The following is a 27,860-nucleotide window of genomic DNA, read 5'->3' on the forward strand; positions in this document are numbered from 1 at the left end:
GTGTCTCCTTGATGTGGCCATCTAGTGCTAGACTGTGTGTTATGACAGTACTCAGGGTCAGATCAGATCTAGTTTGAAAAGGTTTCCAAGTCTCCTGGAGTCCTGAAGATCCCAATTCTCTGCCACCTCGAGATGTTGGTTCACTAGTGGTGAGAGAAGGACTCTACTGGACTAGGCCCTTGTGTGCACTCAAGAACCTAACAGGTGCATTTGCCTCAATGGGCCTCCCCTATATGTTGACTGACAACAGAATGCTGGTAGAATAGAAGAACGACATGTGAGTAGTGAGCAAGTGCACCCTGGGAGAGTCCATTGTACCCCAGTATCAGCCTCAAGTTGGACTGCAAGATTGTCTTATTGACAGGTGAGAGATGCATATTCACAAAAGATTTTAGAAATCTATGTTCCGATATTTAGTCTTACATCGAGTATAAATTTCCTATTTTTTGGAAACACAAACTCCTCAAGGAATCCACATGGAAAGTTGCTTGTGGGCGGGTTTCCATAAGGATTGCTTGGAAAATCGCATGACGGCCTTGTTGGAATGCATTCCCTTTGTACAGAATTATCCATGACAAAGAACTCTGCATATTGGGGAATGAATTCCCCTGTGGAAAAGCAAGTTTTTTTCTTTTTTGTCTATGGGAGAAACTCCTTCCCGTACATCCCTAACCACATTTGTGGGTGATACATTTCCCTTCCCACCCTGGAAATGATATTTACTCTTGTATTAGAGTGAAGTCAATAGAATCTTTCCAGGCTGCAAAGTGGGATGATACTAGTTTGTGAAATTTAACTGATTGTGGCTATTCATAAACGTTCACATCTAATCACTGCTTGAAATGACCAGGAGCACTCTCAATCTCTCGCCCTGAGATATTTTATGGATGTGGAGATCTCTGAACTCGTGGCAGGGATCTCCACACCGGGAAAGGTCTTTCGCCTTCCAGGAATCCCTTTCTGAATTCCTAGCAAGCATACTTGAGATAAATCCCCTTGTAAACTTACGTTTACATACAAATTTACCTTGCTGCTCTGCGTGACAGGGAAAGAGCAGAAATGCGCTGTATTTTAGGCAATACAAAGCTTTCCTGTCTTTTCCCCTGAGCTGGCGCCCTTTTGGCAGCCTAACTCCAATGCAGGCACCCATGCACCATGGTGCAGGGGTGCCTGCGTTGCATGCAGGATTGTTTTTGTGCAGGAAGGAGCACATTCCTGCACAAAAGCAATCCTGAGAGGCATGTTCCTTACTTTGTGTGCTGCAGAATATAGCACACATAGAAAGAGGAAGTAACGAGGAGAAACAAACATATTCCTCTTTGTTACGACTCACCTCAGAAAGCGTATCTTTTTGGCGCATTCCCAGGACTATCAGTTCCGGTAAATTTGGGAATGGGTCAAAACCATTAGAGTTGCGTGGGAACACCCATGCAGCATCCAACAAATGCCTTCCCAGGGCAGAGTAAGGCAATACAGTGATTTGCGCTGTGTTGCCTTGCTCCAGATTTATGGAGCCAGTCAGGGTCATGCAAAGTAGCCTTGCGTGGCTTCATGAATCACATGTAAGGTTTGCGTTGCTCTTGCACCACGTTGTGTGGTGCAATAGTGATTGAAACCCACACATAAAAAGGCCCATAAATGCCCTAGACCTATGAGAAGAATGGGTAATGTAGCCTCCAAAGGAGTTTGTTATAAACAGTAAATTAGTAAGTTTTAGCTTAGTTACAGGTAACTTAGTCAGCCTGAATAAAATTAATTCGTTGATAATTATATGGACAAATACAGACCAACTAAACAAAACAAGATGCAACAATGACACAGTACACTTTTGAACAAACACTATTAAGCATGTGTATAGGCAAAAAATAGACTTTATCAAATTTTAGTCATCAAGGGAAAAATACAATACAGAGAAAATATGTACAGCAGGAATACAGGATGAAAATCTGAAATCAATCAAAGTCACTGTAAAGCCTGTGGAACACCTATCCAAAAGGATGTAGACAATTTTCTTTGGATAAGGTTGGGAGTCGACGTTTCGGTCTTTATGGGTAACTCTCTAAGACCATCATCAGGACGGAGGTAAATTAATATTGTAACTCCCTATTAAAATAGAATAAAACGATTTCACTAAACATGAAAATTAAATTCGACATTTCAGTTTAGCACTATACACATGATTGCACCTACACTGTGCCTCAAAAGACACTTCCAATCCTACATTAAACTAAATACATGAAACAACAACATTAACACAAAAATTACACTGTAGACAGACCGCTTCGTGCTATACAATTTATATACATAAAGTGGTTAGTTACAATTAGTGGTTACTTCCAATTATTTGGGTCATTTTGAATTTCCTGTGATAGCAGTAAGTTAGTGCTAATATTCAATCTGTTTGGTTATATCTGTATGGCCTCCTAACGCACGATAAAGGTTTGGTTATTGTCAACGGAGAGCCCACACTGTTGAGTGATACATAAAATGTTTCAGATACCTTTAAGCGGAGAAAGGCCTCTCTGCCTAGGTTAGGAAAATATGGTGCTTTTAGCCCAAAAGAGTGTTTCTGTAAATTAAAATAAGAGACAATTACGATCTGCGTTTCTGTGATTCATGAGGTGAATCAAGAAATGATGCTGGTATTACCTCTATTGCTTCAAGAGCTCTTATGAATGAAGGGGTTATTGATCTTGTGGACCGCCCAGCTTTTGTGAATATTTGGAAAGTCCCACAGTCGTTATCAATCGACGATCTAATGGGGTCAAAAATGGCATTTTTAGGAACCCTGTCTAGAAATAGGTTTTTTAAGACAGGTGATACCATGTCGCTACGGAACATTTACCTGTTCTCTTGTCGAACGCTTGCCTCTTGGCTGAATTCAATGGAGTGCTCGGGAGGGAATAATCTGGGAATTAACAATGGGCCAAAAGTTACAACCCGGCCTTAGCTATATTGCTCAAAGTCAAGGGATTATCAAAATGGGCAGGGAACTCGTACCTGTCTGAGTCTTGATCATTCACTGAACGCGGGAAGTATCAGCCGTCACTCTGCGCGCAGTTCCGCCGTGAAACCCGGTCGAATTTAAGAGCGGGTGGATTGTTAGCGTGCGGGTTGTTTGGAGATCAAAAGAGGACTAGATTGTGTGTTATTGGGCGCCATATTAGACTAGTGAAAAACGCGTGTATATAAAACTTCATGCCGGTGCAGTTATTATAGTGAACTAATCAAATTGTCGTGCATTGCAACCTAAAATATATTACAACATTATTATACATAATTACCTCAGAAGGGGTAAAGAAACTTTAAAACCGCTATTGTGTTCAGATAAGACATTTCAAAATCTCTCATTTCAGACATGACATTTCATAATCTATAATCATATACAAACAAAACTGACAGATTATGGATGTTCCAAAAAATGTATTAAATGAATTTTGAAACTCATGTACAGGAACAATACATTTTGTCTTATGAGCTCACATTTTATAAGATCTAATTCAGTAAACATCACTACCAGAGGCATCTATATACTGAAAAGGTTGCACATCGCTTAAAAGTTGTTGTCTAAACCTGTGCTTTCCAATGATACTCCAGATGTATATTTTGTGTTATGTTAGACATGCCAACGCATGCCACTCGGTAGAGGAGTTCAGTCCCTTATTTACAGTATCTGTAATGCAAATCAGTTTCCCCTCTCTCAAGGAGAGTATTCTTTCAGCATTGTTATGTCTTTTATTTGTTTTGATAACCTCTAAGACCCACCAGGTCATATCGGTCTCTTTGTGACCAAACCGCAGGTAGTGCTCTACCAGTGGTGCATTTTCTTTCTTGCACCTAATGCGAGATTGGTGCTGCAAAATCCTCTTTTTGACTGGTTGAATTGTTTTACCTATGTAGTAAAATTGACATGGGCACCGAATACAGTATATTACAGTAGTTGTATTACAATTGGAGAAACTTTTTGCTATGAATTTGATACCATTAATTTCACATGACTTCACCGTTAGGGTTGTCTCACAGGCTCTACAATTATTACATTTATAGTGACCTAAAACAGGTGTCGTCTGTAGCATGGTGGTCAATGCATTTTGAATAACAGGTTCTTCATAGGCATGGACCAATCTATCTCTAATGTTGGTCCCTCTTTTGAAAGCAAATAAGGGTTTATTTGTTAATTCTGGAATTGATGACAATAGAGTCCAATGTCTTGTAATTATTTTCTTGATGGCGTTTGTATGTGTACCGAAGGTAGACACACAGACAATCTCATTTTTTCGTTGTCGTTCACGGGTACTCAGAAGAGCTTCCCGGTTATAATACCAGGCTTGTTTCATAGATTTACGCAAAAGTCGAGAAGGGTAACCACGTGCCATCAATTTCAGTTTCAATTTATTAGCTTCAGAAAAATAGTCATTTTTAAAGGTACAATTTCTCCGAAGGCGGAGAAACTGACCAAAAGGTAGCCCATCTTTAAGAGCTTGCGGATGATGACTCTTATAACTGAGAAGGGTGTTTCTGGCGGTCTTTTTAGTAAACAGAGTTGTATATAGACAGTTGTTTTCATCAATTTTTATGGTAATGTCCAGAAAGGGCATTTCTGTCGTACTGTGTTCTAAGGTGAATTTCAAATTGACATTTCTATCATTAAGCCACTGATGGAATGATTTAAGTTCCTGAATACTACCGTGCCAAATCATTAGGACATCGTCAATGTAACGAATCCACTTGCGTATATTATCAACAAATGGGTTCGCTACATCAAAGACATGCTCATCTTCAAATGCGGAGACGTAAATGTTTGCTATGTCCGGAGCATAGACTGCTCCCATCGCCACCCCCTTAAGTTGCTGGAAGTAGCAATTCTGAAAAAGGAAAAAGTTTTCACAAAGTGATATTCTGATGCATTCCATAATGAATGCTGTTGGTACTGGATGCGGTCTGGGTCTGGACTCGAGAAGTTTATTTAACAGATCTAGTACGTCTAGTTGCGGAATATTAGTGTATAAACTCTCTATATCCATAGAGACTAGGATGTCACTAATAGGATCAAATTTTAAATTCTCGATTGCATTAATGACTGACATGGTGTCTCTAATGTACTTCGGGTTATCTACTGCAAATGGTCTAACAAAGAAATCCGCATATTGTGCCAGGGGCTTTAGAATTGAATTGCACCCTGAGACAATTGGGCGTCCAGGCGGGTCCACCGGATCTTTATGTATTTTGGGCAGTAGATAAATTACTGGAATCGTAGCAGTCTTATTCACGAGGAATGCGGCTTCTTTATCGTTGAGCCATCCTCCATCTAAACCCTGTTTACTAAGGGTTTCGATCTCTTTTATTAATCGTGTAGAGCAGTGGTTCCCAAACTTTTGACTCCTGAGGACCCCCACTGAATCACTACTGGAAGTCGGGGACCCCCAAGCAATTTTCAATAAAAAAAATTAAAAAAGTAATTCGCAAAAAATACACAAACAAGTACGCACCAAACAAATACTTGCATTACTAAAGCTTTTATTATTTTATATTGAAAAATATGCAAAAATCAAAACATTTTAATGGGAAGGATGGTGCTGCATCTCAGCTACTAACTTTTTAAAGTCCCAAACCTTCCGAAGATCCATGCATCCCCTGCCCCCCTGCTCAATGCCAGGAACAGCAGCCAAGCATCACGCATCAGACGTATCTCGCAAGTGAGAGATGCAGCTAGCCAAGTGTGTACAGTGTGTGTTAATTTGGTAATGCGAAGATCTGACCATCGCCACATTGGTTTTGCACTCTCTTCAGTGCTCTTTGGGCAAGATAATCCCCAACTTCATGCATATAAACTGACTGCCAATGTATTTGTTTTTAAAAAATGGGTGGCAGTGATTTCATATTGGGCACCCGAATGCGAGTGTAAATGCCAGTAGTTCTGAAGCGCCTTTGCGTCTTTTAAATGATTGTTATGCTGTGTTTGTCAGACTGGCCTGTAGGGAAACCCGCAGATAGAGAGACAGAACTGTGCTCATAGTTGTTGAATGTCACTCCAAATTACAGCGAAATTATGAAAATGTCACACATAAGCAATTTGAAACCTTGGCAGCTATGGCCAGTTCATATCTGGGCATCACACGGGAGACTCCTCTGCTCCTATCACATTCCGCTCAGTGCAGTACAGGGGCATTGTTTTGCATTACGACGCTGCTGTGCTGTTTACCATTTTCTGAACAGCACCAACGTTTTGCAGATTGTTGATATGGGGTGCTCTGCTGTTATGACTTGGATTCATCTGGCCAGTTTGGGTTCGGTGAGTAAGAGGTATTACTCCTCCCGCCATCATGGGTCGCATACACGCTCCCGGGTAAGTGGGGTGTGAGGGCTGTGAATATACCGTGAAGGGGCCACGGAACAGCGGCTGGAGAAACGCCTCATGAGTGCGGTATCGGACAGCGAGCAGCGTGGAAAGGGGTTTTGGTTTGCGGGTGGGGGGGTGTGGGACTGAGGCAGCTGGCAGAGCAGAAAATAAAAAAGTAATAAAGCCACTTTATTAACATTTTATATTTCACTTTTTTTTTTTAAAATTCTTTATTATCAGGAGATCAAAAAGAGACATTAACATTTTCAGTCGTTAAGCACAATTGTATATCATTATCAAGTGTCATCGTGAGAAAAGAACTTAACAGATCGTGTGTCAGCAACTATCAGTGTCTGAAATCGCCATGCACTGGAACATGTAAGAGAGACAAGCATACAGAAAGCATGGCCCAAGTTTGCTTCTTATCCATAAGTAACTCCCTGATAATGCATTTCTGACATATCCTTTTGAATTCAACAATACGTAATTGTAGATAAACCATAAAACAGTAAAATCCAACTAAGGTCATCATTGAGCACATTAGTGCGATTAGCCACATACAGTTGTCCACAGGGTCAGTTACTCAGCATTTCGCCTAAGGTAGCGCTGCGTTCTCGCATCCACCCGGCCCCCCACAGTATCGTGTTGGCACACCCTTTGCTACTAGTCCTCGTCCTCCTCAGATTCCGAGTCCTCACCCTCTGGCAGGGCCTCGCATGGTTCCCCCCTGTATTTGTTCCATGGCGTCCACACCCTATTCCATTTGCGGGGGCATGCCCTCAATACATATACTGCTCTTTCCTTCACCATTAGGAGGTCCATGTTCCGTATCCACCCTGCTACGGTCGGTAACTCCGGGGCCCCCCATCTCTGCGCAATGTCTCGCTTGGCCACTGTCACCGCCAGTGTGACCCACAGTTGTCCATACCTATTTAGGTCTGTAGGGTCCCAGACATTCAGCAAGCACTTACGGGGTTCCGGCAGGACAGATACATTGATGGCCTGTGAGACTGTGCGCATAATCTGTCTCCAAAGTTCCCTTATTTGTGGACATTCCCATATCGTGTGGAGGAGAGTTCCCTCATCCCCGCATCCCCTGAGGCAGTATGGGTGTGGTGCCCTTTGTATTCTATGTAGTAGTGTTCGGGTATAGTAGGTGCGATGTAAAATTTTTAGTTGCACTAGGCGGAATCTGGCCGAAATGCCTACCTCTCGCGGCGAGGCAAGCGCCTCGTTCCACTCCGAGTCATCCAATTCACCCAGTTCATCCACCCATCTGTCTTTAAGTCTCTGTGTGGGATCTGGCAGGTTATTAATCAGTTTTTTGTACGTGAGTGAGGTCGCTTTCTGTTCCATAAATTCGGTCAGTAGCCTGTCCTCCAGTGGTGATGATTCTGGGAGTGTGGTGTCTGGTGGGATTGCTTGCAATAGAGCATGCCTGATTTGCACATAGCGATATGTCTCAGAGGGACCCATGCCGTACATCTGTTGAAGCTGTGGGAAAGGAACCACCGTGCCTTTGTCCCAGAGGTCCCCCACCACCGAGATCCCTATGGCATCCCATCTCGCGAACCCCTTACATGTCCGCAGGGCACCCAGTGTTTTAGTGTCCCATAACGGAGTTAACCTGGTGATTTTACCCTTCCACCCCAGACGTGATTGCGCCGCATGCCATATTGTCGCCGTGTGAAGCGTTGGGCCAAGTAGGGCCTTCACTTGCGGGTAGTTGTACAGCACTGAAAGCATGCCTTCAGTCCCCAGTTGCGACCAGTCCGCCTTATACGCGGGGTCTTCCCGTGAGACGTGTATCCAATGATTAATAACCTTAAGCTGGGACGCCCAGTAATATAGTTGGAGATCAGGCAGCGCGATCCCTTCCTCGTACCAGCTCCTTACCAATTTACTCTGTGCTATCCGTGCTGGGCCACCACCCCACAGCAAATTGGAAACCAATGCCGCGACCTGCCGGAAGTAACGTGGGTTTACCACATAAGGGGAATTTTCGAGCACATACAGAAACCTTGGGAGAGCCATCATTTTATACAGTGCCGCTCGTCCTATGAGGGTCAACGGTAATGCAGCCCAGTATCGGACATCAGCACGCAGGCGTTGCAAAGGCGGCTGCAAATTTTCGGTGTAGAACTGCGTAGCATCGGCAGACACAAAAATACCCAGGTACTTAAATGAGGTGGTGGTTATCCTAAGGGGACAGGTGGCCGGCAGCACTGGATCCGGGCCCTTGAGTACATAGAGCACGGACTTGGACCAGTTCAGGGTATAGCCCGAGGCCCTACCGTGGTCATCGCAGAGAGCCAACAGGGCAGGGACCCCTTCATTCGGTCCGGTCATGTAGATCAGCATGTCGTCCGCATATAGGGAGACTTTGTCCTCCCACCCCTCCTCCCAAGCGATGCCCCGGAACAGCGGCGTTGCTCTAAGCATGACTGCCAACGGTTCCAGTACCAACGCAAACAGAAGGGGCGATAGCGGGCACCCTTGTCTGGTTCCCCGCCTCAGTGGAAAGGTCGATGATATGTGACCGTTTGCAACCACCTGCGCCACCGGCAAGGCGTAGAGTAATCGGACCCATGCAAGATACTTGGGGCCGAATCCCATTCGGGTCAGAACAGCAAATAGGTACTCCCACTCCACCAGATCAAACGCCATTTTCGCGTCTAGGGAGAGTATCACAGCCTGGTCCGTGAGAAGGTGTGCCCGCGCCAGCACCCCATGCACCCTCCGTAGGTTCAGCGCTGTGCTCCTGTGAGGCATGAAGCACGATTGGTCGGGGTGTATTAGGGTACTCAAATGCTTGGTCAGACGAACGGCCAGAAGTTTCGCCAGGATCTTTGCTTCCGTATTGAGCAAGGAAATGGGACGGTACGAGGCGCAATCCGTCGGTGGTTTGGTTGGTTTGGGAATGGCCACAATAGTGGCCGTGCGTTGGTCGAGCGGAAGCAGTGCCGTCTCCACGCTTTCTGTGTACATGTCCAAGAGAGGCTTGGCCAGTATCGAGTCCACCGCCTTATACCACTCCACAGGAATTCCGTTGGGGCCCAAAGCCTTACCGGATTGTAATGCCTGTATTGCTAACTGGATCTCCCCCTCCGTCAAATCTGTATCAAGCTCTTGCCGCGCTTCAGGAGCAAGTACAGGGACAGAAATGTGGTTGAGTGACGCCAGGGCCTCTTGTTCTGTGACCGTTCGTGTCGGTGTGTATATCTCCTGGAAGTGGTGCGCTAGGGTTTGTACTATCCGTTCCGGGTGGGTCTGCAGCTGGCCCCCAGCATCATATAGTCGTTGTATCCCCCTGTTGCTGCCGCCCCGTTTGTCCAGCCATGCTAACATTTTCCCTGCCTTATCTCCCACATCATATATGCGGTGTGCGGTGTTCGCGAGGTGCCCTTTAGTGATTGTAGTGAGATGTGCCTGGTGCTGCTGCTGTCGGAGTTGCAACTCATGTGCGGTGGTAGGGGTGGGGTCGGCCATTATATTTCACTTTTGCTGTGCCCGCACCAGGGAGGTGGCGACGCTCCTCTGCCCAGATGGAGTAGCCACCTTTGCTTCCTGCACAACACAATCCTTAGAAGCATTTGAGAAATAACGAGGAGAAATATAGATGTCCCTCCTTGTTGCAGCATTTTGGCCCATCCCCAGGTTTACAAACCTTTGTAAATCTGGAAACACTCAAATCTCTTGGTGGATGCACAGAAAATGCCATGTATGGAAATGTAACATAACGCAGAGCAAGCAACTGTCTTGCATCACATTTCTTTACAAAGCCACGCATTTCCACCCAAATCAGACCTTGTGTGGCTTTGCAAATTTTAATGAAACCTTTGCATTGCCCTTGCGTGACCCAAGGACCACTCAGATACTTCATAAATATGGGCCTTATTGTGCAGGCTAAGCATTAAGGGGCAGATTTACAATAAGTGTCTGCTGGCTTTAGAGCGCTTGCTATAATGAGCTCTCAATGTAGACTTGATGCTTCTCACCGCGCTCGTGTATTTTTTTCATGATAAACCCACGTGTAAATGTTCAATAATGATCATTAACACCGGGGACACTTGGGAGATGTCACGTTTTCCCACGTGTGGTGTGAGCATCTTGTTCCACAGGCTTGCTCTCAGTCCTATTACTGACTGTTGCACTTTTTAAAGGGAGAGAAAAGGTATGCAAAGCGCTCTGATACCTAGGGGTAAAGCTAGCGCTATATAACACTTTTAAAATTAAAATAAAATTAGGGCACAGGGAAGTCCCCACCACAACGTTTACAAAAGTGCTATTCTTAACCTCTGACTCTCAGCTGGATCAAACTGAGGAAGGCCTGAATGTGAAGAAAGTGGTTGTCTGTGGAAACTGCTACAGTGCATCAATCCTCAAGCCATGAAATCCTAGGCCTTCGTTATATTAATTTATAGTCAAGTGTGCAGCAGATGAAGAGACAAGAAGTAAAGGGGAAGGGTCATCAGTAAATAAGATTGTACCTGGAAATATACAGTCACTACTGGGTATGGTTTAAGAAGCTTTTGCAGTCAGCGAAAGAAAAAGATTAAAATCAGTGAATCATTTTAACTTCAGTGCAGTTGTGACAAGCGCACTTATTTACACATATAATTACTCATCTGGTATGCTGTAGTCCTGAGTGGATGCCTCACAGATTTTGGACTGCTTTCAAATATACACATGCAAACACGCACACACAAATCAAACACTTACATTCAGTCAGTTCCAGCCTTCAATGCTCTTCAATCTCGCCATGCAGCAGTTAGCAAAATGCCCTGGGCCTGATAACAAACAGAACAGGAAACGCACGCACTGCTGTGCGAGCTCGACGTTGGGTGATGGGCAGAGGTAAAGAACACAATTTAAGGGCAATCACCCTTCAGCTTGCACCTTTAGCTGAAAGGTGATTGTCCAGATTTCACTGCAGTCTTGCCGCCCAGGCCCCAGGCGCCAGCAACATTAACACCTCTCCTGTACTGTGCGCCTGGGGGCCAGATTGTATTGCAGTCTTGCCGCCCAGGCGCCAAGTACATTCACACCTCATGAGCGTTTCGTTTTTATATGACCTTAGGCACTCAAGTCCTGCGGACCCCCTGGGAATGTGTCACGGACCCCTGGGGGTCCGCGGACCACACTTTGGGAAACGCTGGTGTAGAGGGATTCATGCTCAGTTTTTTATAGTGCGATGGAACTGATAACTGTTTGAGCATCTCATTTTCATATTTTGTTTTGTCCCAAATCACAATCCCACCTCCCTTATCCGCAGGTTTAAGTAGGGCTGAGGGAAGATTTTGCAAAGTTTGTAAAGCCAATTGTTGTGGTTTGGTTAGATTTGGTTTGTACCCAATGGGTTTCTTGAATAGATTTTCTATTTCTATTAAGATCGCATTCTCAAAAGTTGGAATTTCTTTGCGTATCATGGCATTAGTTGGATAGAAAGTAGATGGATTTCTCAAGCCTGTGATTCCTTTCTTGGGATCACTTGTATTGGTGGAGAAATAATTGCGTAGACGTATGGTCCGAAAGAACCGATATAATTCTAGTTTTGTGTTAAATATATCGTTCCTATAAGTAGGTACATAGCTAAGTCCCTGTGAAAGAACAGATACCTCATGTTCAGATAGTAGGTGCGAGGAGAGATTAAAAATTGGAATCGTTTGGTTCGTATCTACCACTCGTAGTATTGATTCCGGGTTTGCCGGAATCCCGGGGTGTACTGGTTGCGGTACCATCCCCGTTTGGGCGGTTGGGGTCTCCGAGGGGGTCTGGTTGACCTCTGGTCCTGGGGTAAAAAACTCTTGTTGGATGTGGATGGTTGTTGATCGTATCGGTGATAGTTAGGATCATATGATTTGTCACTACCTGTTTCAGAACCTGAGTCGGAGAAATTAACTCTTTTCGGTTGCTGCTGATTAGTCCCTTGGTTGGTATAAAAGTCTTTTCTAAGATAAGGATATGTACGCTCTTTATTATATCTTTTAATGTCGTTTTGTAATTTCTCCGTTTTCTTGTGGGAATTGAATTCTTCAAATTCTTTGACTGTTTGTGTGACTTTTTCTAATAGGGCTTTACTGTTAGTAATGGTGCTATCTCCTGTGATTTTACTTTCAAGGGTTTCAATTTCTCTGGTGAGAATTTTAATTTGTCTAAAGGCTGTTTCGATGCTCAGGACCATCCACGTTCTAGAGCATCGATTCGCAGAAAAACTGAAGCCTATTTTAAACTCCTCATCATCTACAAAGATGATGGGGATATTGCGGATCTGGAGTCCCGCCGGTATAATGTTAGAGTTTAAACAGTCTGTTAAGAACTTAGCATGAAGCTCAGTTCTCACCAATTTCTTTTTCAGGCGTTCGAGTTGATTGATATCTGATTCATATGGTAATTGTGTCACTGGGCCTTTATTACCCAGCAAGGAAGGACCAGATGCAACTTTTAAGATATATTCATCTGTATAAGCTAAAGTTTCTGCCTCAGACATAGATGTTTAAAGCAGAAAAGAGGGACCACTTAGTTAAGCGGCTCACAACAGACGGCTGTCTGCGCAAGATTATCGGAAATATTAGTGAGCAACCCAGTAAACCTTTGGGGGCTTGGGTAAAGTATAGTAAGAATGGGTAATGTAGCCTCCAAAGGAGTTTGTTATAAACAGTAAATTAGTAAGTTTTAGCTTAGTTACAGGTAACTTAGTCAGCCTGAATAAAATTAATTCGTTGATAATTATATGGACAAATACAGACCAACTAAACAAAACAAGATGCAACAATGACACAGTACACTTTTGAACAAACACTATTAAGCATGTGTATAGGCAAAAAATAGACTTTATCAAATTTTAGTCATCAAGGGAAAAATACAATACAGAGAAAATATGTACAGCAGGAATACAGGATGAAAATCTGAAATCAATCAAAGTCACTGTAAAGCCTGTGGAACACCTATCCAAAAGGATGTAGACAATTTTCTTTGGATAAGGTTGGGAGTCGACGTTTCGGTCTTTATGGGTAACTCTCTAAGACCATCATCAGGACGGAGGTAAATTAATATTGTAACTCCCTATTAAAATAGAATAAAACGATTTCACTAAACATGAAAATTAAATTCGACATTTCAGTTTAGCACTATACACATGATTGCACCTACACTGTGCCTCAAAAGACACTTCCAATCCTACATTAAACTAAATACATGAAACAACAACATTAACACAAAAATTACACTGTAGACAGACCGCTTCGTGCTATACAATTTATATACATAAAGTGGTTAGTTACAATTAGTGGTTACTTCCAATTATTTGGGTCATTTTGAATTTCCTGTGATAGCAGTAAGTTAGTGCTAATATTCAATCTGTTTGGTTATATCTGTATGGGCCCTATGAGGGCCCTTTACCATTGGTACTCGCAACATTTTCCCAGGGACCACAAAGTTTGCTCTGTGATGTGACTGAGGCCCGCTCTGATGCCAGCAGGGTGGCGGTCGGGGAGTGGGAAGCAAAGGGGAGTTTGTAGCATGGTGAGTGTAGGAGAAGTAAAGCATATACATAAATATTCTGAATTGCATAATGTGAAACCAAAAGTATGGGATTAAACCCAGTTTCTCCACGTAACCAAATTGTGTCATGGTTTATTTCACTTTACCTTCTTTTTCTTCATTATCACATATATGCCTTCAGGATGGGTTACAAAAACTTCTGTGTTTTATTTAATAAACCATAGCATCCAGGTATATTAGAAACTCAGGCCACCCAAAGAGTTCACATAACAACTGGCTTGCCTGTTAGGTCACAATTGTGTTGATGTCAGGGTGGAGAGAAGAATGAATGTTTCTAAATTCATGTTTGAAAATTATCACTTTCAACAAAATACTTCTCCACGCACCGATATACTCTGTTGTACTAAGGTGAAACGGTTCTACATGTTAATGAAACACACTTTTTGAATTTTGAAAAGACTTTATCACACTTTTACTGCAAGATGTCTTTAAAAATGAAGGTGTTTCTAAAGTTAAGTGGTGCTGGATATCCAAATTACTTTCTTTCTTTCTCTTCAATTAACCTTTAGATAAATGTTTTGCCTGTTTATCATTTTTTTAATGTTAGTGGAGTTGGGTAAACAGCAGCCCAGAACTGCTGTTCAGCAGGGGGCCCGCATGTAAAGGTCAGGAAGGATGCATGCGTACTATAGCGGTTTAAGTGGGATAAAAAACTGGGGGGTCTCTCAAACAGTGGCGGTTTCTGCAGGAGGGCGTCGGGGCTCCGCCCCCGTTAGATTCACAGGGCTGCTCATAAATCAAAATGATGATACCATTTAAAAAAAGCTTTACATAAATATTCCCCCTTTTATTTTTGACAGGCACTGTGTGCCCCCACTCACGGCTGCACAACATAAAGCAAATGCTTTGGACATGGTCACGTCACCAGTGTCACGTGACTCTGCAATGCTTGCTGCTCCCTGGGCATGCCCAAAGAAGCCTAGGTGTTTGCCGGCTGAGAACCTCACAGCCCTGGAGGCTGTGATGTCATCAGCTCGGCATAGACATTGCTTCAGGGCCGAGTTTCCACCCCCTGATAGCGTGGAGGCAAAGTTAGCCCCAGGCGTTTGAAATACAAGCCCGGGATCTCTAAGCCTCCACGTCAATCACAGAGTGGAGAGCATTGGCACCACACCCTTTCCCAACTTGTTACAGGGCGTGGGTGGGACCCCACCCTGGGTGGGACCCCACCCTGTGACGAGTTGGGAAAGGGTGTGGCAGGTGGAAAGGAGGCATCGAGTCTGCGCAGTCTGATTCCCGCGCAAATCTCTGCAGCAGTGGCAATCCGACATTGAAGATGGTGGTGCCATTTTAAGAAAATAATCAGACTGCGTGCGTGTTTGGAACTAGAGGCAGTCCGAGTCGCCTGCTGCAGTGCAGTGCCTGATAGTTGCTTGCCTCTGCGTTGTGCACAGCAGTGACTGCTGTTGTGTCATGTCATGTCGGACTCGGGAGCAGTTCACCAACACATCAGGTAAGGCCCAGTCAAACAGAGGTAATTTTTTTAAAGTAAAGAAAATCTAAAACGTTTAACTGTCTTGGCTCAGTGTTTGTTGAACACGAGACACAAAAATGTAAACGCATCTTTTGTGGTTCAAACCGTTTCGCTTTAAGATATGATTTTCAAATAAATGCGCCTCTGCCTTCCTAATGCTGACCATTTGCACAAATAATAGGCGACGTTTAAATCCTCTAGCCCACTTAGAAGATAATATGCAACCTTACAATGTCTGCCTTGTTCAGAGCATGTTGTGACATAACGAGCACAGAGCAACTGAAAATGACGTTTATTTGCCTGATGTGTGATTGGAGAAAACTTGATAGTGTTGGGCATGTCAGTAAATATAAGAAAAGCGTAATTCACATCCAGGTTTACTTGTCTGAACCTTTTGCAGGTCATCTTAAAAGTTCTGCCAAATAAAAGTGAACACGTCAGATGCTGGAGTAGAAAGTTTGTTTGGATATTCCTGATAAGGTGTGGGATGCACAAAAAATGGAGGCAACCCCTCGCCCACCAACCTAAGAGGCATGCCTCACATCGGGTTACTCTGCCATCATAACAATTCATACTGTTCAGTTGTTTAAGTACAATATACTTACCATGTACAGCCACATGCAGAATTCTGTGTACTATGATTTATATTTCAGAAAAAAATCATGCACAGCCTTCACAACAATTACAGAACCGTTATCAGTATTGCAGTATGCATCCTGCTTACGAGCAGTTATTTAGTGTTTCCTTGACTGGTGGTGGTGGGAGGTGCTGGGTGCTCCGAGGAATACCTATTTACTTCGTATTTCTGCGTGGTCTCATGTCGTGTTCCATGGCTTGGGTTACATACTACCTTCACGGAGGCTTTTTATCTGTCTTGGCATCTACTGCTATCTAAATGGAGTCCTATTCGGTGAGGGCTGCCAATAAATTCTAATGAAACATAACCATATTCTCTGAAAATGGTGGTGTCCTGTTATTGTTTGGTTGCATTTTCTGAATATGTGGTGTTTTATTGGTTCTTGTATACATTTATTTTTCATGTGCAGCCATGCATTCCTATAAACGCCATACTAGTTGCTTTCACCAAAACCTATTTCCAAAGGTTAAATTAGATATGTACTGTATTTAAAGGAGGAATTACCCGCATCACAAGAATGATATGCTATGATCTATGTACTAGTATGTGACACTAATAAAAAAAATACTTCAAATATGCATTGAATAAAAAAAAAAGCCCTCTGAATTGTAAAAAGAGAACTAAATCAGAGACAATACTTGCTGAAAGCATATGACAAAAGTTGTGAAAAACGTGACTTCAGTTTTGACCGGGAATAGTGACTCAGTCAACTGTTGGAAAAACGGGACTCTTTCTTGCAAGTAATGTATGCACACAACTAAGGCACGTGGAGAGGGCTGCTGCCTGAGGCATTCCCAGCACTGTAGGGGAACAGCAGGACAGTCACCAGCAGTCTTAACAGACATCTGAAAAGCACTTCATTCAAGTGCTCGACTGAGCCCCTACTTCTCATCTTGGCCTGAACAGGTGTCCGTGGTGAGACTCAGAAAAAGTGGGTCCGAACACAGTAATAACAACAGTTATTTAGACCTCTGCAGCACCCTTATATTCAAATTAGGGGAGGAAATCACTTTACAAATAGCTTCTGTATTGTACTGCCCTTACTGCGAATGTTTGAGAAAGGCTTAAAAAAACTGAGTCGACCTTGGAATTGAAACCTCAGGTTACTCGATCGACACATGCCTGATGCAAGGTGTTCCCTAAGCAAGGAAAATATTGTGTCAATCCTAAAAAGGGAATTTTAACAAGATGAAGCAGGAGCACGCGAGATTCTGATGAGAAATATTAATTTCCAGAGACTGCTAGGCCTCGACAGATCTTTTGCAGGCAGGTGGACATGGGTTTTCAAAACTGTACTCAAAATCCAGATAATTCTTTCCTCCTTCCTGAAAAAATTAGGAAATATAGCCGAAACTTCCTGAGCAAGAAAGCAGGTGTAGTAAGCTATGCAATGGTTTGTTCAAATGCACTATGTTTTGTAAATTACATTGCTTTATATTACAAATCTTTTTTATTATACTGTGTGGCTTTTCCTTAGGTGATGATATGCTACTGTGTACTTCCTTTTGTCAAAATAGTTGCAGAGGTTGTGTAGCACCGTAAAGCTTGAAGGGTTTGCATGGCAAACTTGAAACAGGGCCTTGCTAACGAGCCAGGTGATAGCCGGCACTTCTCAGGAGCATATCAGTACTTTAAGTGGCGCTTTGAGGCAAGCAGGGGCATTACGCAGGGGCCTGCTGGGGGATGGGGGTTCAATACAAGGTCAATAATATATGTGATACATATATATTTTGAGCACAGCCTGCAGCACTTCCGGGTTTAGATTACACACTCAAATTTGCTTAAAAATGCACCATTCGCCTACTCTTTTTTCAAAATTTTCTTGGGGGTAGACCCCCCGAACCCCCTGTAAATGCTTCACGCTCGCACGCTACGCACTCTCGCCACAGTGAGGTACGACAATTGTTTTACACCCTACCACTTTCAAATGTCACCAGCCGCCACTGCTCTCAAATAGGTGTGCCCAATGTAAATTAGGGTGTGACTTAAAATTATGTAGGCTAAAAATCTATGCTTAGCATAGTGTGCTACTCGACTTGTATTTTGCTGTTTCTGTCATTGCATCCAAATATATGATACAAGTAACATCATACCTACAACAAGTCAGGACTATTGGAATTGTCAATGGTTGTTAGTTGCATAAGATAAAAAGCAGCAACTATGACTTGTGTATAATATTGAAAAAGCTTCAACTTAACGCCCTTGGGAGTCCAGGACAATGTTGCTGCTCCTGAGTTTCAAAAAGAGAAGGGAAATCCAGAGATAAAATGACTCTCTTTAAAGGATTTCCCTTCCCCTACAAGCTCAGCTGGCATGACGTCATGCCGTAACTTCTCCACTAGTGAGAAAGTGAGCAGTGTGAGCAGGCGCACATGGATGTGCCTGCTCTCAATGCCATCTGGAAGAAAACGGACCGCCTGTGCAAAACAGAGCCTGATGGAGACCCGTTTCGAGGCCCCCTTTAAAAAGCTGCTGGTGCTCAGCACTTGTGAGACCCGGCCCACTTAACGCCCTGCGTACTATGAGTATCACTGCCCTAGATGGACTCACGTGGTTAGAACTGAACAGACACCCAAGGGTTCAAATTCTTTGATTTTAACTGACCTCCTTGGGATACAGAGAGAGAGAAGATAGGTTCAATATTAATAGCCAGACGCCTCCTTGGTAATAAGGTCACAACTCCCAATTTGCTGAAACAAGAGGTTTCATTCGTCAGTATCCCTAAGGAAGCATTATCCTTAGCATCCCGTAAAATGGCACAGCAGACACAAGTTATTCTGCTAAACTCGCATGTGATGTGTGGACACCGCAGAGACTGAGAGGACACAAGGTAAGAACCTCTGACAGCCGAACTGACACACAGACAGAGACATCCTGGCAGAGGCCGGCCAGCGCAGCCTGAGACGAGGACGAGAAAGAAAATGTTACCCCAGGATGTGACCACACCGAGGACAGAGGACCTCCGTGTCCAAACTCTGAGAATGAAGGAATGACAACCTCTGGACGCTGAGCGGCTGTGCTGGTCCACAGCTGGGCTCACGGCTCAGCATGTATGGCTGGAGTCAAGTAGATGCGAGTGAAGCGGGAGTGGCGCAAGTCTAAAAAGAAGTGTTCTGTGAAATAAAGCAATAGTGTGACCCAAACCACATCGAGAGGGCTGAGGGCATCGTTCAGAGGGATAACAACCAGATAAAAGGTGCCCCGAGGGATTGCACCCACTTCTTCAACAAAAATGGGTTCTGCGGAGGCCATTAACATATGAGAGAAATAGGCGACCCGGGCATGTGAGCTGTGTGTGGTATTCAACCCTGACACCCAGCACTACTCGTGCAGCTGAAGAGTATTCAAGTCCCTCATCCACAATATGATGGGAAAGCGAGAACCCCTCACCAGTTCACTTTGCATCTGCCCCAATGTCCATGTTATATTGTGTCTCTATGTGAGCAAGCACATAGAGGAGAAGATGTGGCATAACGGCTAGAGCATCGACCTCGAAACTGGGGAACCTCTCGGCAGGGACGCTCCATATCGTATGATTCTGGGCAAATCACTTAATCGCCCCTGTCTGACAAAATGAACGTGTCCGTCAGTAAGGCAACTGGTGCTCATGTAAAGGGCCCTCCGGGTCGATTTGCACTAGAAAAAAACTCCCCCAAAAATTGTGCAAGATTATACTGCATTCATTGGCCTTCGGAGGAATAGGGCCCATCTGATGGGTTTGGCCCCCTGAAGAGTTTCCCCCTCCTCTGTGTTACGCCCCTGCCCCCCCCCCCGCCTGTGGGCCTTTCATAGATGCTGAACTTTGTGAAAGTGAGTCCCCAAGCTTCTGAACAGAGCTGTGCACCTTCTGACATTAGCAGAAGTCAGACTGTTACCCACCGAGCCGAGGGGGCGGGGAGAGAGATTTCTTTCTAACGCGTCCTATGGAGAAGCAGGTGCAAACAGCAGCAGGTGTAAATGAAGTTCATGTTTAACCTCCCAGGCCTTGAAAGGCGCAGGAGGACATGTTTATCAGCTCCCAGGCAGGGAAGACAAGGCCTCAGTCAGAGTCGCAGACTTAGCACAGGCCACTGGCGCTAATAAACAAACACCGGCAGACATCAAAGGAAGGGCAGGCCGCACAATGGAGGGGGCAGCCGAGCGTGCGCGGGGCGGGCAACTCCAGGAGGGCCATTGAGAAGTGAACTCTTCTGAGGGCCGCGGATGCCCGGCGTGGCAGATGCCGGAGCACTTCCCACACTTTCCCTGTCAGCCTGTAGGTTCACTTCCTCCTCTACCCCCATTTCCTTTCACTCTCACTGGGCCCAACACTCGGCAATTACACAGCAGGCCCACTAAAGAGAAGGTAAACGAGGGAGGTGTTTATTTCTGTGAGGTGTCGTGAAATCAACAAACGTGCAAATAAAAACAGTTTTCATGGTAGCCTGCTTTCACACGAGTCAGAAACTCACCTCTCTTGCAGTTTTTTTCTCTCCGTTTTTAGATAGCGCCAACTCGACCCGAAGGTATTGAAGCGCTTTACGCGAGCACCAGTTACGTTAGACAAGGACACATTTATTTTGGGTAGGGACTGGGAGATTAAGTGATCTGGCAAGAATCATGGGATGTTGAGCTAACAGGGAAGCTCGTACATGGCTCCCCAGCACCAAGGTCGGCAGCTCTGACCCTTACGCCATATTTTCCTGCTGTCCTTCTACCTATCCATCCTTTACATTCCTCTAGGCATGAGATATGTTTTCAAGTACTGGGAGAGTAAAATAAGGTGGAGCTCCCCTCCTCCCTGCTAAAAGTTGTAAGGCTTTGCATGTTTTTTTTACTTGATCTGGTAGTGGCATATGCTTTTTAGAAATGAGAGGACACGTATACACCAGCAAAGCACAAAGAGGCCGATTAAAAAATGGATTTTGTAGTACGTAATGTGAGGGGTGGAGGCAGTGGTAAGGAGTTGATTGGGAAGGGCTAAGATGGGGTTTAGAGAGGGAATTGCTTCCACCCACAAAAGAGTATGCCAATTGTTAGTCACAAACTTGTAATAATAATTGTATATATATATATATTTTTAATACATTTTTATTGGCATTTTTTGTATTAGTGCTTGCAAACAGTTTTTATCTTTTATACACATAATCAGCTGTTCCTTTCTAGCGTAGGATTATAGGCAATGATGCTTTATTTCTTTTAGCTCTTGGCCTGGTCAATACATAGAGTTAATGTCACGCTGTTATTACCACTTTTATTTCACACCCTAGGTATCCCCCTTGTATCACCCTCTATCTCCCTCCCTCTGTCAACCTGTCTTCATCCCTTCCTCTCCCTCCCTCCCTCCCTCCGTCCCTCCCTCTCCCTCTCCCTCCCTCTCTCTGTCACCCTCTGTCTCCCTCCCTCTCCCTCCCTCTGTCTCCCTCTCTCTTCCTCCCTCTGACTCCCTCCCTCTGTCTCCGCCTGACTGCCTCTCTCTGTCTCCCTCTCTGTCAACCTCTGTCTCCCTCCTTCCCTCCCCCTCCCTCCCTCTCCCTCTGTCTCACTCTCCCTCCCTCCCTCCCTCTGTCACCCTCTGTCTCCTTCCCTCGCCATCCCTCTGTCTCCCCCTGACTGCCTCTCTCGGTCTCCCTCTCTGTCTCCCTCTCTGCCTCCCTCTCTCCGTCTCTCTCTGTCTCCCTTCCTCTCCCTCCCTCTTCACCCTCTGTCTCCCTCCCTCCCTCTGTCACCCTGTCTCTCCGTCCCTCTGTCTCCCTCCCTCTGTCTCCCCCTGACTGCCTCTCTCTGTTTCCCTCTCTGTCTCCCTCTCTGGGTCACCCTCTGTCTCCCTCCCTCTGTCAACCTCTGTCTCCCTCCCTCTCCCTCGCTCTGTCTCCTTCCCTCTGTCTCCCTCCCTCTGTCTCCCTCCCTCTGTCTCCCTCCCTGTCTCCCTCTCCCTCCCTTCCTCTCCCTCTGTCTCCCTCCCTCCCTCCCTCTGTCTCCCTCCCTCTCTGCCTCCCTCTCTCTGTCTCTCTTCCTCTACCTCCCTCTGTCACCATCTGTCCCCCTACCTCCCTCCCTCTCCCTCAGTCACCCTCCCTCCCTCTGTCTCCCTCCCTCTCTACCTCCCTCTCTCTGTCTCTCTCTGTCTCCCTCCCTCTCCCTCCCTCCCTCTCCCTCTGCCTCCCTCCCTCTATCAACCTCTGTCTCCCTCCCCCTCTTCCTCCCTCCCTCCCTCTCCTTCTTTCCCTCTTCCTCTGTCTCCCCCTCCCTCCCTCTGTCACCCTCTGTCTCTCTCCCTCTGTCTCCCCATGACTGCCTCTCTCTGTCTCCCTCTCTGTTTTCTTCCCTCTGTCAACCTCTGTCTCCCTCCCACCCCCCTCCCTCTGTCTTTCTCTCCCTCCCTCTGTCACCCTCTGTCTCCCTCCCTCTGTCTGACCCTGACTGCCTCTCTCTGTCTCCCTCTGTCTCCTCCCTCTGTCAACCTCTGGCTCCCTCTGTCTCCGTCCCTCCCTCCCTCTCCTTCCCTCCCTCTCCTTCCCTCCCACTCCCTATCCCTCTGTCTCCCTCTGTCATCTCACCCGTGTGTGTGTGTGTCAGCCCTCAGTCCGGGCTGAGACAGCTTCCCCGGTGGGCACACACAGCCGCACCCGAGTTATTCACAGAGGTCTTTAAAAGACCATTTACATGTTTATTAAGCTTTGTTGTATTTAACCTCTTAGCGCCCCTGCATCTCCACTCTGACAATCACTGGAATCCCTGGCCCCCACAGAGCAGAGTCTCTGAGAGTCCGGGCTCCTGCAAACAGCAGTGTTTGCTGACACAATTAAAACATTTTTTTTAAAACACAGGTATGATGTCTGCACGGTCCGCGGGCCGCCAAGCAAGGCTTGCCAGGCTGCTGGCGGCCCGCAGGCCGTACTATGAGTACCCGTGGCCTAGGGTAATCAATGAGTGCAGTAACGGATGTGTCTCCGGCTCTTTCCTGCCTCTTCTCCACAGCTGTCCAAAGACGTGCACTAAAGCCTCATATTGTAGAAACTTTCCAGGGGGCGGGGGGGAGACAACAGCTGTCCATCAACTCTGCAGATGGATTAGTGTTTTCTCTTGGTAACAGTCACCTAATATACCTAGTCCTGCTTCCGTCCAGAGGGACAATTGGTCTGCAGTGAATATTGATTTTGGGTCTCTGTGTGGTAAACCAACTAAAGGCAACATTGGAGTATATCTCGTGGACGCAGACAGTTTAGCCAGGTATTGTTTTCAGCTCTGCAAAGCCGTGGCTTGCAACGTTGAGCGATACGGGACTATGATTTTAGGATCTAAAAGCTTGGCCACCAGGAGGTTGGGGTGCACGCCTTGCTCCATCAGAAAGGTTCCCTCTGCATTCACTCCCTTAAGCCATTGCGCCAGCCACTGCAGCTGGATGGCCAAGATACATCTCAAAGTTCGGCACTCCCAGGCCGCCCTCTGCCATAGGGGGCTGTAGAGTCTCTAGTGACACTCTCCTCTGTCCGTCTCCCCAAATAAGGTCTCACTGCAAAGAGTCTAGCTGTCGGAAAAACCCCGTGGTAAGACCGGTAAATTGACAAAAAACATATAGCAGATGGGGCAGCATGACCATTTTCGTCAGTGAGATCCTGACCATGATAGATAGTTGCGTGGTACGCCAGAAATGCACATATGACCGGAGGGACCGGAGGGACCTGAGTGCCCCATCCTGGTTCCCTCTCTTAGATCATCTAGGGAATGAAAAATGTAGATGCCTACATATTTGAATAAATCCGGCGCCCAATTAAGGTTAGCCGGCAGAGTCGCAGGTCAGACAGGGGTCCCGCCAAAGGGAGTACATACGTCTTGGACTTGCTGATCCTTAGGCCTGCTAATATTCCAAATCACTCCAGGAGCCATAGAGCTGTATCCTTCAAATAAATCAGAAGGTTATCTGCGTAAAAAGAAATAGTATGCATCCGACCATCTACCCTAAGTCCAATTCTCTCGCCTCCCTGGCGAAATAGTGCCTCAAGTGTTTCGGTTTCCAGGGCAAATAGGAGAGGCGAGAGAGGGCGCCCCTGTCAGGTTCCACGTGAGAACTTATACTGTGATGATACTGTTTTGCCCGTCTTAACGCTTGCCATTGGGGATGCATAAAGAAGTTTCACCAATTTCACCCAACCCTTCCCGTGTCTCATGCGTCTCATTGTCTCAAACAAGTAGGCCCATCCTACTGTATCAAAAGCCTTTTCCAGGTCGATTGAAAGGACCGCAGCCTGTGCCATGGATCTTGCCTCATGGTGGTGCCAGCTTGGGGCATACCCCACGGAGAGGCAACCTGGCCCGTTATTTTGCCAAAGACCATGTCTGTGTTAGCTTTGCAATCTTTCTGCAGAGTCACTGGGCCACCTAGCTCCTCTTGAGTCTGTCTATCTACGGTCCGGAATGGTATAGGAGCTAGGAAATTCCTAAGTGCTAATTGTGGGACTGGCGGGGGAGCATTATATAGCGTCTCATGGTACTCCCGAAATAAAGTGTTAATCGCTTCGGGCCATAAATGGATTCACCGGTTTTGGGAGTGTGTAATCAGTGTCCCTTGGGTCTATGGTTTGATCAACCACGCCAGTAGGCCGCCAGCTTTCGCCTTCTCCCTCTGTACCCTAGGCAGGTATTCCCTATGGTTGTGGCATCTCAATCTCTCTAAGTCCTCATTGTAGCATGTACGCATCTCCCGCAATCTTGTCGAGGCATTAGCATCAACTCCCAGCGCATTATTTAGTCTTCTTAGCTCATCCTCCAAGTCTACCAGCTCCTGTCGGATTTCCTTCTGTGCTCCAATTGACTGACTCATGCAATGCCCCCTCACCACCACCTTAAACGCTTCCCACTTCACCAACTCTGTGGACACAGTGAGGGCATTAATGGGGAAGAATGTATCAATAAGGGTACCCAGGGACTCCCGGAATAGGGTATCTTCTAGCATCGCAGGGTTAAATCTCCAGGGGTTGATAGATCATCAATAAAGGACTATGATCGGAGAAGGTCCACCCCAAATATTCAGTATGTGTGACAGAGCTGCTAAGAGCTGGTGTACCCAGAAAGGTGTCCAGTCTATTGTCTTATTGATGCATTGGAGATAAGTAAGAGTACTCTCTAATTTCCAGTGCTGCTCCCTCCAAATATCTTCTAGCATCCAATGATTCTTCCAATCACTGAACCCCGATGCTATAGGATGGGCCTGGCGCCCAGAATCGATCAATCAATCAAGTGCTTGTTAAGCGTAACTACTCACCCGTGAGGGTCTCAAGGCGCTGGGGAGGAGGGGAGGTGCAGGTTCCAGTCCATCAAGGAGGAGGTCTAGCGAAGAGCCAAGTTTTGAGGTTTCTCATGAAGATGGGGAGTGAAGTTGTCTGTCTGAGGTGGAGTGGTAGGGTGTTCCAGGCTCTGGCTGCGAGGAAGGAGAAGGAGCGGCCTCCCAATCTGGTCTTTCTGGGGCGGGGACCTCGGTGAGAGCTGGGCTGATCGTAGGGTCCTTTAGGATACGTGGAATTCGAGTCGGGTGTTCAGGTATGCTGGTCTGGTGTTGTGGAGGGCTTTGTGCGCATGGGTGAGAATCTTGAAGGTGATTCTAGCCACGATGGGGAGCCTATGGAGTGTGCGCAGGTGCTGGGAGATATGGCAGTGTCTTGGCAGGTTGAGGACCAGTTTTCCGGCAGCGTTCTGGATGTTTTGGAACTTGCGGGTGAGGTTTTTGTTTATTCCGGCGTAGAGTGCGTTGCCGTAGTAAAGTCTGCTGGTGACGAGGGCGTGAGTGACGGTCTTTCTGTGCATGAGGGGAATCCATTTGAAGGTCTTACATAGGAGGCAGAGGGTGTGGAAGCAAGAGGATGCGACGGAGTTGATCTGGGGGTCCATTTTAAGCTCGGAGTCCAAGATGATACCGAGGTTGCATGCATGGTCCGTGGGGGTGGGTGGGCTTCCGTGGGCAGGGGGCCACCAGGTGTCATTCCAGGCATGGGGGGTGTGAGCGATCTGCCACCGTGTCAGCAACACAGTTGATGGGATTGGCCGGTCTTACAGAATCTCAACCTGTGCCCGTAACGCCGCAGCTCTCTCCCTCTCCATTTGCGACAGACTTGACTTCTTTGGCGCACGTTGCCTAGAATGTCTCCTGATTCTTTTACTGGGTTCCCAAGCTGGGGGTGCAAGTCCTCGCACCGCCTGAGGTCCCTCAGTTTTGTAGGCTTCGATCGATTCCCATGCCATCTTGGGGTCTTCACAGAAATGGGCCTTCCCATCTGAGAGTATGCGCAGACGGGCTGGGAATATTAGAGAGTATTGGAGTCCCTCATCTCTTAGTGCTTTCTTGACTTCAAGAAAATAAGCTCATCTTCTCTGGACTTCTAGAGTGTAATCAGGAAATAAGGAGACTCCACTGTTGCCCACTGCGTAAGGGCCTTTGGTGCCTGCTTACAGCAACAGGGCATCCCTGTCTTTAATATGGAATGGTTTGGCCACCACTGGGCGCGGGAGATGACCCGGAGCCAGCCGCCTGACCGGAACACGGTGGGCTCTTTCTAGGGTGTAGTATGTCAATAGTCCCTCTGGTGCTTCCACCGTGCGGAGCCAGGGTTCCAGGTAGGCGATCATGTTGTTACCTTCCACTCCCTCCGGGAGACCTGGACTCTACTGTTATTCCTCCTGTTCTGACCATCTGCATCTTCAGCCCTGCGTTGAGTGTGCTGCCCCTGTCGGAGAGCTCACCCACCTGTAGTGTCAGTGCATTGTGCGCCGGTGTACGGTCCGCTATTAATGATTCGGTCAATTTCACTCTTTCAGCCACTTTTTATGTTCTGTTCTAAGGAGTCCCAGTCCCACTGACACCATGCTTATATCTTGGTGCACTGTGGCTTTGGTATCAGCTATGGCTGCTAATATTTAGGTCAGTGGTTGTAGCACTGGGTCTCCCTGGGGGGCGGTTCCGCGATAATTCTGTCCTTGCTCATGTGGCACATCTTTCTGATCTTGAGGGGCCCCTGCCTGTCTCACCCTAGGCTTGCCCATCTTGGCTCACAGGGTGTTCAGTGGCAGTTGAGGCAACAGTGTTGAGAAGCAGTCTCACCCACGGAGCCCGTTACCCAATGCATTAGCGTGTAGTCATGCCGGATCGTGAGCTTAACCCAGGTGCCCACCACACGTCTCAGAGGTCCTGTTGCCCAGCGACTGTAGGTGTTCACCAAACGTAAACCCCCGCCTCACTAGCTCCGCCCTGATACAGTAGACCATCAACTCTCGATCAGCCGGCTGTTCGAGATAGGTGTAGGAGGTACTGCGCGTAGGGCCCGATGTAGGTAGGCATTTACTGGTCGGTAACGGTCGAATTCGGCCATTACCGACCGGTAAATGCCTTTTCCAATGTAGGGGGAATGTATTTATAGATTCGGTATTTTTACCAAATCTGTATTTATCGAATCGGTAAAATTACCGAATTGGTAAATGCAGACTCGGTAAAAATACAGAATCTGTAAATGCAGATGTAGGTGGTGCTTCAAACAGTGCCACAGGCCCCTAAGAATTCGTTATTTACCATGTAATACTATTGCATGGTAAATAACGAATTCAGGTGTACATGCACATCTGTGCATGTACACCTGTGCCATATGGCACACATACATGCCCTTAGGGCATGTATGTGTGCCACATGGCACACGAGCCTGACATTGGGGTGCTACAGGGTGTCAAAGTGACACCCCGTTCCCCCTGGCAGGATTCGGTATTTACCGATTCGGTAATTACCAAATCGGTATTTGCCATTGATTCCATGGGCTTCAAGGCCCATAGGAATCAATGGCAAATACCGATTCGGTATTTACCGAATCGGTAAATACCGAATC

Source organism: Lissotriton helveticus, chromosome 4_1 (assembly GCF_964261635.1).
Source record: "Lissotriton helveticus chromosome 4_1, aLisHel1.1, whole genome shotgun sequence".
In the NCBI taxonomy this organism is placed as follows: domain Eukaryota; kingdom Metazoa; phylum Chordata; class Amphibia; order Caudata; family Salamandridae; genus Lissotriton; species Lissotriton helveticus.